Source organism: Triticum dicoccoides, chromosome 5A (assembly GCF_002162155.2).
Source record: "Triticum dicoccoides isolate Atlit2015 ecotype Zavitan chromosome 5A, WEW_v2.0, whole genome shotgun sequence".
NCBI classification, from domain to species: Eukaryota; Viridiplantae; Streptophyta; class Magnoliopsida; order Poales; family Poaceae; genus Triticum; species Triticum dicoccoides.
In genome coordinates, this window is record NC_041388.1 from 554168976 (window position 1) to 554181458 (window position 12483).

Here is a 12483-nt window from a genome sequence, read left to right on the forward strand (position 1 = left end):
AGAAAGGCATAGACTAAGAAGATTGCATCCATTTGCCCCCCTCAAACATGTGTATTTTCTCTTTGCCCCCTAGCTCTGCCACTGCCTCCTCTCCTCTCGATTTGAGCTCCCGATCATGGTGAAGGGCGTAGCTACCTTATCTACATGATGATGCTGCATTTCGTGTGGAGCTTCGCCCAAGCCGTAGTCTACCTGCTCACTCAGTTGGCCGGTGACGACATTCACCGCCTCGACATCACCTTCCTTCTGGCACTGGGTGACGGGGTACGTACGTGTTGGGAATTAGCACACAAATGCACTTGTGGTTTACGGAAAACTGCAACGAAAACAATGTAATCTCAGCACCACATCATGTACTAACTCAAGGATCGTTGCTTAGCATGGAAGAAAACATATGCAGTAGCATATACGGAGGTAAAATATGTTACTCAACAGACAAGACACTCCTCAGCCGAGTGTCTTGTGTTAGGAGTAACTTTCTGGACAGCGGCAAGCATCAACAAAGAGACATGAGATTTTTACGTGGAAAAAACCCCAACTTGAGGGGAAAAACCACGGGCCGAAGCTACCCAAATCTTTTTCCACTATTATCAAATGTGGGATACAAGAAGTCTTCTCTAGATAGCACTAGAGGATTGCATACATGTACACAAGGGATTGGAACAATCTCACCAAAGATGGTGGAACCGGAACTTGGAGGAGACAAGGTAGTGGATCTGGACCATCACAACATGCATGCATGATGTATCCATGTGTACGATAGGTGGTGGCTCTTTTCACCTTGTCAACGGTCTTTTTTGTGTGGGAAATTCCGAGAGCTTTTATTCAAACAAAAGCATTCCTAGGACAATCCGGTAATAAACTGGTCACTAGGAACCTAGAGTCGTATCGAGCCAGCTTTCGGTCACACTCAATGCACAAGTGCGCTTGGTACAGAGATGAGCTGGGACATTAGTTGATCGATTTACATGTTGAACATCAAATAAAGAGAAATCACTAACTAGCTCTCCAATTTCAAGTAACAGAGGAGCCACAATTAAACGAGAATTGTGGCGAGTATTTCAGAGTTGTACCATCTCCGGACAATCCATTTCCATTATCACATGCATGAAGCCTCGTAATTTAGCGAAGAGAGCCCCATCTTGCATTGATAAAGCTTCAGCTATAAGTGGATCAGAAATGCCCGCGTGGGTTCACACCACGCACCTAAGAACTTTCCTCCCGAGCGAGTCACACCACCACCACCACCACTGCAATTTTCTACGAAGTTTATAGCGTCGTCCATGTTGAGCTTGATGATGTTCTCCTCCGGCGGTCTCCAGCCATGTCCTAGAAGGATGAGTGGGATCTCTCTTAGCAACTCAAGGACTGCAGGAGCCTCTCTAGTCCGCTACATGGAAGTGGCTGGGTCGAGTCCCTCCTTCTCATGTTTTATCCGGTTACGCGAGTGCCATATATATGGACCACATGATAGTAATAATTTTTGTTATTTCCGTGTCCAAGAACCTAGGATCACAAAGAATGTCCCTTGCCCACGAGCTAGGGTGCAGCCGGGGTGACGAAAGATCAAACCACGCATGTGCTTCCTCTCAAAAACGTTTTGCATGTGAGCATGAAATCAAAGCATGTTGGATATCCTCTTCCATTGCACAACAGATATTACATCTGCTAATTTCGGCTATGTGACGTCGTTTCAGAGTGTTCTCATCAGGGAGGATTCCACAAAGGACTCTCCACCAAAACACATGTACTTCCGCTACCACATTGACCTTTCAAAGAGCCTTCCACATCTGTTGATTATTTCTGAGGTCCCGGTAGCCGTCCCTTCCTCTAGAGATTCTCGCTCTTTTTGAGTCATACGAGCACGGTACGCTGTCTTTACATAGTTGCTGCCCGATCGGTCAAACGCCCAAGCGAAAAAATCACCACCACCACCATGATGTAGTGGGATATTTAAAATGGCTTCGGCATCTGATGCAATCAAAGTGTCACAGATCACTTGCGGTCGCCATGTCCAATTGTCCTCATCGATTACATCCGAGACAGTTTCTATAGTGGTTTGACTTTATTTCTCTTGTGTTTTCTCGAACGGTTTTAATAACTTTTCTTTTGGTCTTATTCCTATTTTTCTTCTTTTTCATGTTCTTTACCTTATTATTATTATATTTTGGGGGGGTTTCTTCTCTCTTTTTTATTTTCATTTTTCACGTTTAATACAAGACCATATTATAATTTTGTGAACATTCAAAAAATCCTCAACTGTTTTCCAAATCTATGAATATTTTTTCAAATTTAGGAACAATTTTAAATTTTGGGAATATTTTTAATCCATGAACATTATTTGAAATCCAAGAATATTTTAAAATTCACAAACATATTTAAAAAAATTCGTGATACTAAGCTCCCTTTATTTGGAACCTCCCAGTGAGTAGGGAGTTGTGGGGGTTGATATGGACCCCGTTTGTAATGATGTGTGCCGCTGGTTGAGACATGAGAGTAGTGCAAATCTATATAGCAGCAACGTGCCAGCCAGTCTATCCACTTCTGATTTCTTTTTTGTGTGTTTTCTCCAATGGTTTTAATAATTTTTCTTTTGGTTTTCTATTTTTCTTCTTTCTTTTCATGTATGTTTTGGGTTCTTTCCTCTTTTTTTTTTTACCTTTTTCAGATCTTAATTCATGATAATTTTAAAAACTGTGAACAACGAAAAAATCGTGAAGTTTTTTAAAACTCCATGTTTTTGTTTTGCAAATTCATGAACATTTTCTAAACTCATGGATATTTTAAATTACATGAACAGTTTTTAGGTATGTGAACCTTTAAAATTTTGCGAACCTTTTTTTTTCAAATTCGCCAACACTATTGAAATCAACGAATATTTTGAACCTTCACAATTTTTTTAAATTTAGGTTTTCTTTCCTTCAGAACATTTTCAAAATCTATTCTTTGAAAAAATCATGAATATCTTATGATCTAGTGAAGCTTTTCAAATGAAAAAAAAAGATAGTTGATTTTTTTCGAGTTAGCAGTGGAGCAAGCGTGAAAGGGGTAAGCGAGCGAGAGGAGCAGGGAGCCGAGTTGGACGAGCGAGAGCTTCATGGACCAGACCATGTGAGTGTTATAGCAGCAATTTCATGTTTTCAACATGGAATATGAGCTCTCAAGGGGCATCGCGCATGCACTGCACAAGGCCCCTGCACACAGTGCAGCAGCCTCGAAGGTGCTCACCTAGCTGGATAGGACGAGTCGCCGTCAGAGGAGGACGAGGACCAGACCTCAGCTCGGACTCGACCACCACCATGACACACTACACAAGGCCCAGTGTTCTGACCCCTTACCTGGAGGTAGCATCCTGCTCACCCTTCTCTTCATTTTTTTCAGTTCATCCACCTTCAAAATTACCATGTCTTTGTCCCAGTATAGACATAGCACAATTTTGTAATTACACTCTCACTTGCATGGCCACTAAAAAGGCATATGTTTCCATGGAAACTAAAAAGCATGTGTTGCCATGGCAACCAAAATCATCTGAACTTTCTGTTAAGTTTTATAGATTCCGTGTCAAGTAAAATTGATATGTGCACATGGCAACTAAAAAGCATATGTTGCTATGGCAACCAAAATCATATAAACTTTCTGTTAAATTATATATATGATGTTGCGATGGCAACTAAATCATATGTTGCAATTGCGACAACTTATTCATTGTGTGATTTGTCATATGTACTCGAATGATTTTGCCCTAGTTATGTTTTATAAGTTCTATAGTTTTATGGGTCATGTATTTTTTTTTCTGTATATACGAATACATATAATGGCAATTTTTTCTTATACAAAGCATGACAAGTATAATCAAAACAATATGGCAATGTTTTCACATGCATCCGTCATGGCAAATTTTGTTTCATAATTTGGTGTTACTTTATATTCATGACAAAATTTTGTTTCCATGACAAATATGTTGCCATGTCGAGTCAACTTATGTTGCCATGAAAAATTAAATCATGTTTCTGTTGCTATGGTAATAAAAAAGTATATATTACCATGGGTAGCTCCATGGCATTTGTGAGTTGGGACTGTTCATATGTATTTTACCAGGGCAAAGTTTAATATGTATCTGCCATGGCAATTTTTGTTCATAACTCTGTTTACACTGTTCATTCAATTTTCAATGGCAATTTCCATATAAAGTATGGGAGCCTTAAGTAAAATAGCACAACATATTCTAATACGTATATGCCATGGCATTTTGGTTATTTTTCCAGTTATTTTTTGCCAAGGCAAATTCTAATATGTATATACGTTTTTCCCAGGGGAACAAAAGCATTTATAGTTGCCGGATGTTAAAAGAACATTTTCCCTCTTTTTTTCACCGTTTTGCAAAAAGAAATTGTTCGCAAATTCATACGGGCCCATAAAATCATTTTTTGCCAAGGAAAAAATGTTCATGGCAATTTTTTAGGTTTTTTACCATGAAAATTTTAGTAATTGACCATGGCAAATTTTTGTAGTTGGCCCTACCAAATTTAGTTTATTAACCATGGAAAATGTAAGTACTTTTTTGACTATTTAAATTCAGTAATTTACCTTGGAAAATTTAGTATATTGACCATGGAAAATTTTATTTATTGACCATGGAAAATTTTAAGTCCTTTTTCGACAACGGAAAAGTTTTATCAATTGGCCATGGAAAATTTAAAGTCCTTTCTCGGCATGGTAAATTTAGTAATTGATGATGGCAAATTTTAGTAATTGACCATGGCAAGTTTTTAGAAATTATCCATGGCCAATTTAGTTTATTGACCATGGCAAATTTTAAATACTTTTTCGACCATGGCAACTTTTAGTGTGACCATGGCATTTTTTTATAGATCATGGAAAATTAGTAATTGAGCATGGCAAATTTTAGTAGTTGGCCATGGCAAATTTTAGTAATTAAGCATGTCAAATTTAATAATTGAGCATGGCAAATTTGTAGTAATTGACCATGGCAAATTTTACGTACTTTTTCGACCATGGCAAATTTTGTAATTAACCATGGCAAATTAGTTGGTGAATCATGTCAGATTTAGTAATTGAGCATGACAAATTTGTAGTAATTGACCATGGAAGATTTTAAGTGCTTTTCGAGCACGGCAAATTTAGTAATTGAGCATGGCAAATTTGTAGTAATTGACCATGGAAAATTTTAAGTACTTTTTCGACCATGGCAATTTTTCGTAATTGACCATGGCAAATTATTTGGTGGATCATGGCAAATTTAGTAATTGAGCATGGAAAATTTGTAGTAATTGACCATAGAAAATTTAAAGTGCTTTTTAGACCATGGCAAATCTATAATACCCAAATAGTTCATCCCTACTAAACTAATTCTCTTGACATGCATCTTATCCACATCAGTGGCCCCACTACCTCATCAGCCTTGCTGATGTCATTTCTTTTTACAAAAGGATTCCTCCGCAACACAACGTAAAGGTTCCAACATGTGTGTCCAACTGACTTTATTACTTTCCATTGATGAGGGTTAACACTCCACTTCCTTCAGATGCATCAACTTCCACTCTCATTTCTCCTTTGGTTCAGCCATGAACCTTCCTGTTAACACCCTCACAAGTCATAGTAATCGATGAAATGCAACTCCCATCTAAGCAACCTGCCACCTCACCAGAAACTACAGTTTGGTGAAGCCACATTATCTTATGGCCCACTTATCTACACATCTGAATCTGAAAGAGTTGTTGATCTCTTGCGTCCCCCTCCCTCATTAGTCCTTCATCATGTTCGACTACACGTCCACCTTCTTGCATTCCTTTCTGTAATGAACACTCCAAGTCAATGCAAGAAAATGAAAAGTCTTTTCTGGCAGCCTATATAGTCTGGTTAGTCTAGGAAGATCAGCCGGTGGAGGCACAAAGTAGAGGCTTGCCAACAATCCGGCGACAGTGGAGGAGCCAGGAGGACACCGGCGGCCAGCTCGCGCACCATCTCCACACCTCATACGTCGTTCTCTTCTCCTCTCATTTGTCCTTCAGGCCATGCTATACCGATCTCTCTGACCACCAAATTATCAGCCTTCGTGGGCAATCGAAAGGGTTTGGATGTTGAGCCGGTCTGCAAGTCGTTACTTCCATGATGCCCCCTTCTTTTGCTTTGTACGTTTATTTATAGGCAAGTCCCATGTTCTGCAGTCACAGACGAGAAGTGTCACGTAAGGAACAAATTGAAGTTTAAGTGTCAAAAAGGGAAGAAACAAGTTTTTTGGGCCAAAAAGGAAAGCAAATTTTAAGAAAGGGCCAGCTAAGGAATTCTCTCATCTCGATAAGTTTTGGTGTGCACCTACGTTGTAGGCTTACCGTATCTTTTTTTTTTCACCGTTTGCACCAGAACTTTTACATCATCTGTGATGAGCGGACTTTTACATCATCTGTGATGGCAGTGTGTTTCCAAATTTTATCATGAATCTTTCTCATATTTATTTGTGTGTATAGTTTAATTATCTATGACAAGTGTCCACAAGGTATTTGATGAAAATCCAAGCTGACTGCATGTGAAAATAAATATATGTAGTTTTCATGCTTTTCCACTGTCTGCTATTTTTTTGTATAGCCGTTCATAATTATGATATGCAGGTTTGGAATATAAAAAGTTTCAACATGTATGTTTGTAATCGCTTATCTTATTTGATTGTTCTCAATTGTCATGTGGTTCATTGATTCACCTTATAACTTAATTTATATCACTAAATGTTCGTATTTTTCACATCTTTTTATCGTGATGTACGTAACATGTTTTTGTCCTAACATTTTTACCTGAAATATAGTGAAGAAAGATCAACTTTTCCTTTTTGATATAGAAGAGAGATTAACTATCTCAAAAATGAGAGATCGGCTACTTACACAAATGTGGAGACTAAATTCCTAACATATTCAAATCTTGATATAATGTCTAATCATATAAGTTATGGTTGCACCATTTTGTACTAAAAGCCTGGTGATCCATGAGAGTTAGGGATGCATATTAGGTGTCGTCTCCAAGAAGTGTTGCTCCTCATTTTGCGAGCCTTGCATCAGTGTCAAATCATTGTCAATTCGGACCAAAGAAAATTGACCAAATTATATCTCTGCGGTATATATATTTGTTTTCTGAAAAAGGATCTCTGCGGTATATATGACAAGTACACCACTTCCCTCACATTTTCATTTTAATTACAATGACTTATGTTGCATCAAGCGAGCTTTCTCCATGCTAAAATCTTCCATTTTCATTGCCTATTGTTCTACCTTTGATGTAGTTTATCACCGCTTACTTCCTGTCCATTTGTCCTCCTATTTATATATAAAATAATGTATGCAAAAAATTCCCGTAGCAACACACGGAGTATTTTCTACTTTTAGTAATTGACCATGTCAAATTATTTGGTGGATCATGGCAAATTTAGTAATTAAGCATGGCAAATCCTCACCAAGGTTTTGGTTACGAAAGCATAAAAAATGATTTTGATTACGACTTGAAAATTTTGGTTATGGCGTGGTTACTGAGTTTTGTCGATGCCCCATGAGAAAAGTGTATAGCGAGCAGAAAAAAAATCAGTTTTTCTCGAAATTTTTGAATTTAAACGCCTGTCGTATAGTTAAATAACCTAGTATCTTTTTTCAGACACCATGGCTGGTCGTGGCGTAGTGTATGTACTAGTGGTTGGGGGGCGCCTCTTGAGACGTTCTGGTGCGCACTAATCATGCTGGTGTGCTTGTTTATGTTTTGAAAGTGCATATAAACCACATTGATTAAAAGTATGATGCATGGAACACAATTGCATCAGAACATTCATACAATAGAGCAAGCATAGTAATTTCATAGAAGCTAACAGGTTCATATTAATATAAAAGGGTTGGACTTAGAAGGTGCTTGACCGATCACAAAGACCTAAGTAGTGATTCAAATCAAAATCTAACAGGCTCGAAAAGCAAGGCTATGTCCAAAAGCAGAGGTAGAGTTCCTCAGATCAACATAAAGTAGGCGGTGCCTTGACTTGCACTTGAAATGGAATGACTTTCTTGTATGTTTGTGTGATAGCGAAACTCTGACCAGTTCATCATGATGGTAGCCCTCTTGTCGGTTTCAAGAATAAAGTGACAGTCACCACCCATAGTGTCGTCCGCAAGGTTGATTGGTATGTTATCATCATCCTAGTGGGTACATTTCCTCAAGTTGTCCTCTGTGTATTACACTTAAAAGTATTGTTGACATAGAGAAAAGGAGTGAGAACACAAAAGAGTATTGTGTGATGGTCAATAACAGGATTAATCTTTGAACGCACCATCCTCTAGCCTCGTTAGGCAAAGGTCTTATTGATGGCGCACACATAGTACTTGATCTTTGGCGCCTTGTGTCAAAACACCGCATGGTGTTCACAGAGTTTGACCTCATTGCCCCAGAAACTATGTTCCTCTGGCTTTCCATGGTGTGCCGCATTTATTCTATATGTTAGCTGCAGTTGTACAAGCGTGGGGTTGTTCCTTGGCTGTTGGGGTCAACGTTGCAGCAAACCGGCATCGTCATGATGTGCTTCACCTTGGAGGCAGACGAGGGGGACGACGGCATGGCGGAAGAGAGATTTGTGAGGGTGGTGGCAAGAGGGAACGGGGTCGTGTGGGAGACCCAGGCTACGTTAGTCGAATTTCATCTCAATCTCCTATATAGCCAGCTCGGTTATTTATTTTCTCATGCTAGGTTGTGCTCCGGCACAGCAAAAAAAGTGACGACCTGGATGCCTCCAATGATGGCCCTGTTATTCCCTCTTGAAGAGGGCCTCCTCTGCCGTCCTATGCGCACAAATCTTGCCGATGCCATTTTGATCGTGCATATGCATCCCAGATGAGAGGCAGAGGTTAAAAATACTCCACTTAACATAAATACATCATTAAAGTGTTCAGTCCTATAGCAGAGCAACCAAGGAGGTCTATATTAGCATGTACTCCCTCCGTCTACCGTCTACGTCACAGTGTTACAAGGTGGATGCCAGAGCACAACCAACGATTGAAAATCAAAGCCTAACATATCTTTGCTAACTTTAACCACGATACATGTCACTCTTCTTGACACTCTCAAAGCAAAACTATCACTAATTCACCTGATAAAATCTCTTGTTTGTGCCATCCCACACACAAATCCATCATGTCCTCCAGTGGCAATTCTGGCGTATCTGCAGAAAACAATTCTAGAAACTGAGCATTGATAGGATAAGGCATCATATATGCTTTACTCCATTCTCCTAATAATAATACAAAAGTGAATTCAAACTCTGTACCTCCATGAATCAGTCATGCTCGGAGCCACATCAACATATTGCCATCGGTCGCCCGTCTTCCACATCTACGCACTAGCAAAATAAAGAAGCTGCTCAAAAGTGTTCAGCTGAAACATAAGCAGATATACAATGTGGGGCTTTCCCCAACCCAGTCCTTGCTAAAATAAATTAAAATGTAAGTGATTAATTTTTTGGAATGGATGTCAAGGGAATATGTACTATAAAAAGCAGGGGGTATTTTCTTTTAGTCATTTGAACAGACAAACAAGGCACACCTTTTCTGTCACATAATTAATTGCAGCCATCAGAACAAAAAGTTGTTAGATTAATTGTGGATAAAGATCCATGATAAAATATATGCAAACATCCTATTTGATGCATTAACACAATCCATCGAAGGGCATATACACCATGCATAGAAAAGAAACTAAACAAGCAGGAAAATCAAATGAAAATCACATCCAAGGAGGATGGCATAATCCAGACGAACTGATCATCCCCAACCCATCCAAGGCAAGGCCATACTCGAATCCCGTGGTGGTGGAGTATCTTGGGCAGCGGAGCAGGAAAAGGAGAATAACATACCAGCAGCGTGACCGGCGAAGACGAAGACACCAATGACTGCTCGGCCTCCTCGTCCTTCTCTTCGGTGCCACACTCCGAGGCACGATAAGTGTTTTCATCATTCCAATTCCCATTGAACTGATGCTTGATTCTGGTGCTAACCTATAAGAAAGAACACATATTTATGTATTTCATCAAGTATATGCCAGAAATATCAACAAGCGAAGTTGAAAGTAAACCTGTGCGGTTTGACCTCAAGTCCCATCATCCTAGAAACGTTTGAATCACCATCCTTGTGGTTGTGTATGGAGTGTTTGCCATCTTTGCTCTAGAAACATATTTATATATGTGAATTCGCTAGTCCCAATCATATGTGTAAAGACAAGGGTAAACATGAACCGGCTATATGAGTTTATTACAGCATACAGGCCCTTGACACGCTTTGCATACAGATCCCTTTCCTTATGAGCTGAAGTAAAATGAGCTAGTATCCAGTATTTAGCAGGATAATAAAACCAACATTTGTCATGTTAGAACAACCAAGCTGTGGCAGTAAGAAAACTTCCTCTAAAAACATAGGGGCAAACAGAAACTAATGTACATCCAAGAAACTAAGGAGGGATAGAAAAAGTAATTGTAGCAATGAAGGCCATCACCCATATATTATGTGCCCTCAATTATTGCCCAGGAACACATATGCAGAAGGTGATTATCAAAACAAAAGGACTGGTAAAATTAACATCAACAAATGGATCATTTAGAGCATCTCCAGCCGTTGCGCCCCCAAGACGCGCCGAAAATCGCCGCTTGGGGGCGAGCCGACGTTTTTTTCGGCATGGGGGCGAGCACGTCCCCAGCCGTCGCCCCCAGGTCGGGCCCCAGACGTCCCCACAGTTCGGTCAAATTTCAGCAAACACGGCCAAATTTCAACAAACACGACATATTTTGGCGAAATTTAGACATTTTTTACACGAATAAAATGGACGGAAAAACCCCTAAACTACGGGCCAAAGTAGGCGCTGAGCAGGGCGTAGTCATTGCCGGCGTCGTCCTCCTGCTTCTCCTCCTTGACACGGCCGGCGCCGCTGCTCGACCCCTTGCCCCGGCGCGCTGCTTCACGGCGGCGGCGTTCGGCGATCTCCTCCAGGGCGCGGCGCTGGCGGTCCAGCTCCATGCGCGCGTAGTCCTTGCGCGCCCACTTCAAGGCGGCCTCTTCTTCGTCGGCCTCCTCGGCGAGAGTAGGCTCCGGCTTCACGGCGGTGAGCCCCGGCTCCGGCTTCACCGTCGCCAGCCCTGGCTCCCTCTTCGGCTTGACCAGGCGAGGAGGGGCCAAGGAGGAGGAGCCACGGCCGCTGTCGTTGATGACGAGGCCGGCGCCGCGGGTGCGCCTACCGAGCGGCGTCTCGGACGACTCTGGCTTGACGCTGACCAACGCCGGCGCGCCGGAGGAGTGAGAGGAGGATCGGGAGGAGGAGGAGGAAGACGAGGATGACCACCCATCATCCTCCTCGGCAGCCACGCGCCGCCGCCCAGAGCGGTCGGGTACTCGAATGGCGGGTCGTTGCCGCCCTCGAGGTGCGCGAGGACGCCGCTGAGCGTGCGGCCCGGGACGCCCCACCACAGGCGGCGGCCCTCGCTGTTGTTGCGGCCGCGCGGCGTCGGCGTGTTGTTGGTGGAGGCGAGCCGCTCCTCTTGCCGGCGTCTGAAGTACGTGGCCCACGCCGCGTGGTTGCCGGTGGCGTACTCCGGGAGCGCCCGCTCCTCGGCCGTCAGGGACGCCCGCGCACGCTCGATCTCGATGTGGAAATAGGTGGGCGTCTCGGGGACGGGCAGAGGGGGGACAGGGACCCCGCTGGCGCTGAGCCTCCACCACGATGGAGCGCGTATGTCGGGCGGCGCAGGGTAGTTGGCCTCGTGGAGGAGGTAGGCCTCCCACTCATGCAGCGAGCGGCGGCCGAAACCATTGGCCGCCGCCGCGTCGCCGGGGTACCTCGCGCTCATGGTTGCCGGGGGGGAGAGAGGGGCTCGAACGGCGGAGAGATAGAAAGAGGAGGAAGTGTGGCGGCGAGGAGGGGAAGATGGGTGCCTCACCGGCGCGGCCAGGATCGCCTTTTATAGCGGCTAGGGGGCGGCCACGTGGCGGAAGGCGGGGCGACGTCGCCGCACTTCGCCGCACGTGAATCAATGGCAGGCTGACCGGCGGCAGCCTTGGCATTGATTCCTCGCGGGAAAACCGAGACGACGAGGACGACCAGCCTTCGTCTCGCTGACGCGTCGGTCCCGCCACTCTTTCGCGCCAAAACGTCCGCGCCGGCGCCCCCGGGCGCCTCCCAGCGCGCCGGGTTCGGGTTGGGTGCGCCGGCGCCAATTTCGGCCCAATCCGGCGAAAAACAGGCTGGTGGGGGCGCGACTGGGCCGATTTTTCGGCGCCGGCGCTAAAAAACGGCCTTGGACGGGCCTGTTGGGGACGCGGCTGAAGATGCTCTTAGCAAACATGTCAGGGGCGGAGCTAGGCTAATGCAAGGGTATGCGATGCATACCCAATATTTTTGGCAGAAAAATTCAGTATATAAGCTTCTATATGCGTTTATAAAGCGCATGGCGGTCTAATT